The following is an 8084-nucleotide window of genomic DNA, read 5'->3' as shown; positions in this document are numbered from 1 at the left end:
AAACACGGAACAAAGCAATCTGGGACTGAAAATCCAGGTTTTGTTAAATTTGCAGGATAAATAAACAATAGTACAAACAAGTCCTTTTCGTACTGCAATGCTTGACTACTTTAAAACAAAGATGTATCTGTGCTTTATTATGATGTTAGGCTACACTTTCCAGGAAAAGGTGTGGGGTAAGAGGAGATGCTACTCCACTTTAACACAAAAGAGCCAATAACCTCTTGCTAGATTGTTGTACATTTAATTGAGTTATGTTTATGCAATTTGGTAATTCTATTTTATTTTGGGGGGGATTTTTTCCTGGATCAAGAGTGGTGAGGAATCAAGTGGTAGAAGACTTGACTGACCTCTTAATATAGCCTCTATGACTATCAGTAACCCATTCATTACTGTAAACTATGTCAAATCTCAATGTTTGGAGTTTGAAAACTTGAATCTCTTTCCACCTCCTCTTGCCTCAACCTGGTGGCATCTGTTGTTGAGAATCTCACTAAGACTTCTGTTGTGAACACGTGTCAATTCAAACTGAGACATGGAGCATGAGGGAGATGGAAGAGAGAGGAGAGAAAGTGGGATATGCACCACACAGAGTTGTTTTGGCATTAGATCACTCTATGCCACTTCTCCAGCGTGCCAACTAGCTTGGCATCATCTCACAGAGCCGGGCACATTCAGCCACCAGCTGGCAGTCGCGGGCCTCAGATAAGAATTGTTCAGACATGGCACTCATTCAAAAAGTTTTCACTTCCCTGAACCCCTACATTGCAAACGAGGATGGCATGTTCCTATGAAACTGGAGGCTTTGTCTCAGAAAAACTCCCCTCCAGTTTCAGAAGTAGTATCGTCAAAGGGAGAGCCATTCCATTCGCAGAGGAAACGCCAGTCGAGAAGATGCCACCAGCAGCTATATCATCTTCATAGAGTATCCCTTTATCAGAATATTGGCTCAGTAATTATTCATGCAGATGACACCGCTATACTGATACAACCTAAACTGTCGAATGTGGATACAAATTTTTGTTTTCTACGTTTGTGCTTTGGTCACAAAGACCATGTTTGTTTTGGATTAAAACGGCTTATTTGCGTCTGTCGAGGTCAGCCATGTTACTGACACATAGCATAAGGCAGATCTGGAATTCCAGCCACTCAGCACTAGATATAGAGCTGCTCTGGAGAGACATACTGGGATGGATACAATGGGGGGCATGGCGACCTAGCGAACAGACTCTTGGCACTCTTGGAACTCTCCTCTCAGGATGCCAGCCAGCGCCTGCCGTTTTGACGGAGCTCCGGAGCGGGCGTGCAACTTGGCCGGCAGCGGGCGACAACTCCCCTTTCGGTTGGCACAGGACAGGCATATAAGACTTCAGACAGGAGAGAGCGCGTGAGAGCGAGAGAGGACCCCCCTCATATCTGAGGGAAGGAGAGGAGCGAGCTGGGAGAAGAAACCKTCGGGAGTGCCAGAACATGTGTCAGGTTGGCACCATGTGAGAATGATCTTGGCAAGCGCCTCTACTCTCCCCCTCTTGCCCCACTTGGAACACATGGTACGTCGGCAGYGGCATCTGGCCGCGTTGACTCTCAGCAGCTGCGCTTTGTCTTCGCCAGTTGGGACGCTTGGCACTGCCACTTCATCAACTACCTGTGGATCCTCCCGGSCGTGGAGGGGGYGATGAATTATTCYGWGCTGCAGCTGCAAACTTGACTTCCATCCAAGAGATGCAGCACTGTAAACATATGACTATCTCACACCACCCACATACTAACCACCACGGCCGGGACCACTGCGTTTGGGCTGTACCCAAGCGTACTGGGATATGTTTCCTTGGGCGATGGTTTATTCTAGGTGAAAGACAGAGATACTGCTTTTTTTCTTGTTGGGAGAAGTTGTTGATGCTTTCAAAAGCCAGCTGAGGATTTTTCTGTACAAAGCTAACAAAAATGCATTCAATCTTTTGCTAAGGAATGATTACGATTGAATGGATGACCTTTCCACTCTCTTTTGAGTCTTTTCAAAATGATCGATGCGGCGGAACCGAGGTCATTTGTTAGAAAAGCTCTTAGAAATATTTTCAACTCAGAGGAAATAAATAACAGAACAAGAGACACTCTCCTTGGTTAACACAGTGTTTATCTTCTTACAGAGCTGTCTGGAGAGGAATTGTATCACATGCTTTGCTATGACTGTATAGCTGTGCTCCATACACTCTTTGGGACTTGACTGGGACCTCACTGATGCCTAATGCTCCCCATCTGTGCAAAAACATGTTTGGTTTATGCTGAACTGTTAATTAAAATGTCTACTATGAAAGGCCCACATGCTAGCTTTCTGGGGCAATTCCCTGAGCTTTACTACTGTACCCTTTTCCAAAACGTCAGCACTTCCATCTCCTTCGGTGATTACAGAGTCCTCACACCAGTTGTAAGGGATATACAGTGTCTCTTCTCAGGATAACTCTGTCATGTTCTTTCAAAGTAACATGAAAGGAAACCTCTCGAGTCTCGACTGAAGTGTAAAACAACTTTTTTTTTGTTGCATTAACCACGTATTTGAGATCTGACATCAGGTAGAGGATTTTGACAAAAGCACATCTTCTATTATATTTAAGAGATCCAGACATCCMGATGACTTTGGAGCCTGGGGTTCGCCCCTAGCAAGCTACGTGACCTAATTTGGATTTCAAGCGCTTGTTTCGTTCTGGATGGGGGKTTTTATACAGCGAATAATACTTTGTAGGCGAACAGATAATTTCTGTCAAGATTCAAAGGCCGTTATTTTTCGTGTTCTGCTGATAGTGACCCACTGGGAGTTTGGCTCCATCTGTGTCGCTCTGACCCAGTTTAGCCCTCGGCCACGTCCAACTGTTCCGCATCCCAAACATGTGTGCTGTGGTGGGGGATAAGCAATCATCACCACTCGGGACTCTGAAACACACACTGCAGATATGACACTGGACCCATCTCCTGTCTGCCCATCTTCCCACAGCATATGTCATCAATGCTGGCCCCCAAGAATCCCACTCACTCTGGAGGTGGATTTGGAAAAACCCTCCTGCTTCTGAGGGGTAYYCCTTTGTGTGGCAACTGCTAAAATTAGRTTATGGCGGGTGTGTGGTGGGGGTGTATATGTCTCTCTCTCTATCTTTGTTTGTACAGTATGTGTTTGTATGTTTATGTGTGTGTGATGTTTTGCCAATCTAGTATCGGCTATAATGTGTGCATTGTCATTGGCCCAGCTKCTCAATGCCTGACCTCTGCCACCCCTGTCTCCCCACCCTCCAGTACTGACCTGGCCAACAAACAACCATGGGGTTGGCAGACAAGCCATGCAGCTCACTAGCCAGGGCAGAGACTTTAAAAATGCCCTTTGTTGGCAAACAGGCATGSAGACAGTATCATTGCACAGGGCTGAGGCCCACTGGGGACCTTGGTGTGTGAGGCACATATGGAGCACCAGGCTGGTGATGAGCTGCTTATGTGAGCTGCTGATGGCCTTGGAGAGCTGCTCCATCTGCATGGGGGATTAATGGCTCTCTAGCCTACTACCTACTTACTGTATATGAGCTTGGACTCAATCAAAGTGACCCAACCCAGGCCAGGCCAGGCCAGGCCAGGACTGAGATGATAGCCTTGTGGCAGGTGGGAGCTGCTTCCTCCAGGTCACACAGTGACAGTATGTTGACTGTACAGTTATGCACCAGGCAGAAACAGTAAGAAATCTGATGAATAGGAGTGTGATAACTAGTGAAGGTTCCTCCAGCAGGTATCCTCAACCAATCAGACACTGAGGGGCTTGCTCCACTGGCTTTATTATAAACTTCATAGAGCAATGGACCGGCTGATGGTTGCCCACTAATGACTTATAGATTCCCTTCTTTCCTTTTCAACATCATTCCAAGGAAATGGAAACAATTGAGCAGGACCGACAATCAGGACTTTTCCCAAATGTACTCCCAGACTAACTCTAACTTTCAGAGATATATGTCATTTAGCAGACACTTTTAGAGTTGAGGAATCACCGCAAGCCACCACACAWAATGTCTTGCTCTGTTTGGGGTTTGCACTTSGAAACGTTATATTACATCCAGATGTCAACTTTGATTCTTTAATCTAATCCATATACGTCCTCTTTCACAATATGTTCCTAATTTAAGGAAAATTGCCAAATTCCTTCCTAAATTCAAATGGAGGGATTGTGTTTATTATGTCTAAGGCATTGCATGTGTTTGCAATACATGATGTTTATGGTTTATGTGGACATGAGAGAAATAAATCATCTGAAACATACATCCCCCTCTTTTAACACGGAGCACTGTTTTTATTTCCCCTATCCTATTTCTCTGCACAAAGCTTGACATCCGTCTGTCTTCCTCTTCACTCTTCTCTCATTACATTACCCACCTCCTCCCCTCTCTCTCCCCCTCTATCTGAGACTGGCACTCTGCTTGGGTGGTGTGTTCACAGAGACACAGTGCCATATGCTGTCTAGCCTCCCAGGGAGAACGTAACAGTACCAGCTCTGCTGCAGTGCTCTGGCTGGGGCTGTGGCTGTACATGGAAGAGTCTATCATCACAGAGCTTATGAGCTCTGAAGGCTCATACATGCTTAACAAGTAATCAAGCATTATAACTTTTTACTGTGAAGTGTTAACCCAAGGGAATTTTTGTTCGGGGAATAGTCTTATCAATATCCAGGATTTCTTGGTAATGATCTGACATAATCATTCAGACATAGATAACTTTTCCCTCCATCCAGAAACGTCACACGCCGTATCTACAGAGCCCCTCTCTAATCCCACAGTGGATCTTCATCATTGTCCTCTAGTTTTGTGTCCTCACCTTCTCTCTGTAGCTGAGGGCAGACTCCTCTGTGTAGCTGTGTACTGTGACTGCACCCTCAACTGTTATTGTCTTCATTCTGTGAGCTGCCAGCTCCTGACAGACCTGTCCCATTTTTCAACAAGGGAGCCTCAGAAAGCCCTCMATACTAGTGAACACTTCACGCCTGTCGTAAACAACCAGAGAGCTGTTGGGATTGATTCTTGAAAATAGTCGACCTTGTAGCGAGTGGACCTGTCAATGCCTCCCCACAGCTGCAAATATGAAGTCTTCAAAAATTCATCACAGGCAGTGATGTGAAATATGAAAAGCTTTTGTTCAGAGGTGCCATATCTCAAGTCTTAAAGAGGCTCTGAACTTTTTTTTCCCTCTGTGTACTTTGAGTGGTGGTAGTGGTGGGGGAGGAGGATGTGTAGGTAGAGGATGTGAGTGTGTGTGTTTTGAGGTGGATGCGTGTTCAGAATTCATCTGGTCTGTGTATTCATTACCACTTTGCATTTCAAGCAGAGGGGTTCAGTGCTCCACTAAATCGCAGGAAGGATTGTTAGGCACGTGTGTTATTAATTTTTTCAAGTCCCGTGGCGTCTGTATGAATCTTAATGCTGCTGACTGGGCTGGTGCGCTATCGACTTTCTTTAAAATATGAGGAAGCTTGCTGGAAGCGCCCAGGGTCATTAGCTGAAGAGTGGGCGCAAATCCCTCTCTCAGGCAGTCTGGCTTCACCGTGTTAAATGTGCTCTTAAAATATTCATAATCATACTCGTGCGCACACACACACACACACACACACAATGCACTGGGGAGAAAGGGGGCGGTGAAAATCAATATTAAAATGTATTCCTGTTTTCACGTCTGGTTAATTAGCTGTAGTTCTTAAGCCATGAAGTTTGTGAACAGATTAAGAGTATCTATTTCAGTGACAAGATAACGTATTCCATCAGAGCCGACCCTGTTGAATTAGATAGCAGTAGTTGTGTTGATCAAAACAGATGATAATATAAATGGTATGAATTACATAGTTTCCGTCACGGAGGTTGAAAGAACTTGACCAAAGCGCAGCGAGCGTACATATTCCCTTTTATTAGGTGATGACGCTGACAAAACAATAAACAATACCAAACAACCATGAAGCTTAAGGCTAAGTGCCACATACAAAGTTAACTTCCCACAAAGACAGGTGGGAAAAAGGGCTACCTAAGTATGGTTCTCAATCAGAGACAACGATCAACAACTGTCCCTGATTGAGAACCCTACCCGGCCAAAACATAGAAATACAAATAATAGAACGAAAGAACATAGAATACCCACCCCAAATCACACCCTGACCAAACCAAATAGAGACATAAAAAGGATCTCTAAGGTCAGGGCGTGACAGTTTCTTATTTCACGTCTTTTTTTAAAGTCTCTTCAGATAATAGGTAAAAACAAATTGTTTTCCACAGAATTATGCGTACACAGACACATTAGTGCGGTTTCTAATACACTCATGTTTGTTTTTGTGTGCTTGTGTAATTTGTAATGTACTGTAAAACTGCATGAAGTAATCACAGATTGAGTATTAACAGAAAGCTGAGCACACATTGCTTAAGTAACTGTCTGTGACAAGCATACTTCATTATGTGTCCCTAGGATATGCCCTCACAAACTTAACAGAAAGGTATGTCATTCTAAAGAGGTGGAGACTGTTGTGTTGTCAGGTGAATGATCCTTTTAATGCTGATATGTAGCATGCTCCAAACTGTGCTGTAAATAATAACAACGATGCTTTTACCGTATGATGGGTATGATCCGTTGTTGTTGCGTCCTCCCCACATACATTTAGGAAAAAGGGCTCCATAGGGGTTCTTCARCTGTCCCCATAGGAGAACCCTTTTGGGTTCCAGGTAGAACCCTCTGTGGAAAGGGWTCCAGCTGGAACCAAAAAAKRTTCTAGCTGGAACTAAAAAGGGTTCTAGCTGGAACCAAAAAGGGTTCTTCAAAGGGTTCTCCTATGGGGACAGCTGAAGAACCCTTTTAGGTTCTAAATGGCACCTTTTTTTTCTAAGAGTAGGTACAATAAGTCCTTTGGTGATCGCTGATCTTATTACATATTAATTAACCTTATGATGCGACACAACAGTTGGATGGTTATGGATATCTCTTAATACTGTCTACCCCTGGTTCAGTTATTTATTTATAGTCTCTAAAAGCACTGTGATGGCAAACAACAAGAAAACAATTCGCTTTTCATGTGACATGCTTGTGTGTCAGCCACACATTGTTACATCGCACGCACGCACGCACGCACGCACGCACACTCACAAACAAACAAACACAAACACACACACAGAGAAATATGCTCCTTTGAATTAACATGACATTCTTAGGCATATCTTCCCCTCTATTTGCTATCTGTCTGGTTTTGTTAAAGGGCCAACTTTTCAAAGTATCCCTTTTATCTACTTTCTCAAAGTCAGATGAACTCATGGATACCATTTTTATGTCTCTGCATCCAGTATGAAGGAAGTTAGAGGTAGTTTAGCTAGCCAATGCTAACGAGCGTTAGCGCAATGACAAAGTCTATAGTGTCTACTAGCATGCTAGCAGTTACCACATACTTCCAGTCATTGTGCTAATGCTAGTTAGCAATCGTGCTAATGCTAGTTAGCAATCACGCTRACGCTAGTTAGCAACTTCCTTCAAAAGGCACTCAGAGATATAAAAATGGTATCCACGACCACAAATTCATCTGACTCTRGGGAAGTAGATAAAGGGCTTCATTGCTAAAATCCTGAAATATCCCTTTTAAGACATTTGTGGTGGTGAGATGCTTGAAAGGGCCTAATGAATTGGCCATTAATGGATCTTTGATGGGCTGGGTTAATGAGGTCATTGGTTTCATCTCACCACTCTACAGGCAACAGGGTCCCATGGTAACGGCCTGGTCACAGCACCGTGACATGTAGCAGCAACTGAGGAATCAGGGGTCATAGATTCAGTCCTACTGGTGAGGAACTAACAGGTAAGGAGAGCTCATAGGTTCCCATATAGAGGTACATAATGACATTGCAATTCAGCAGTGTAGCATGTATTATGTACTATTGTGTGTGAGTGCACATGACCGTTTCTGTGAGTTTGTAATCAATCTGTGTGTGTGTATGTATGTATGTATGTATGTGTGTGTGTGTGTGTTGCTAAGTGTGTGTGTGTGGTGTGGTGTGTGGTCTGTGTGTGTGTGTAGTGTGTGGTGTGTGTGTGTGTTT

This window comes from Salvelinus sp. IW2-2015, linkage group LG10 (assembly GCF_002910315.2).
Source record: "Salvelinus sp. IW2-2015 linkage group LG10, ASM291031v2, whole genome shotgun sequence".
NCBI classification, from domain to species: Eukaryota; Metazoa; Chordata; class Actinopteri; order Salmoniformes; family Salmonidae; genus Salvelinus; species Salvelinus sp. IW2-2015.
The sequence above is the reverse complement of the archived record's forward strand: the minus strand, read 5'-3'. Positions refer to the sequence as shown.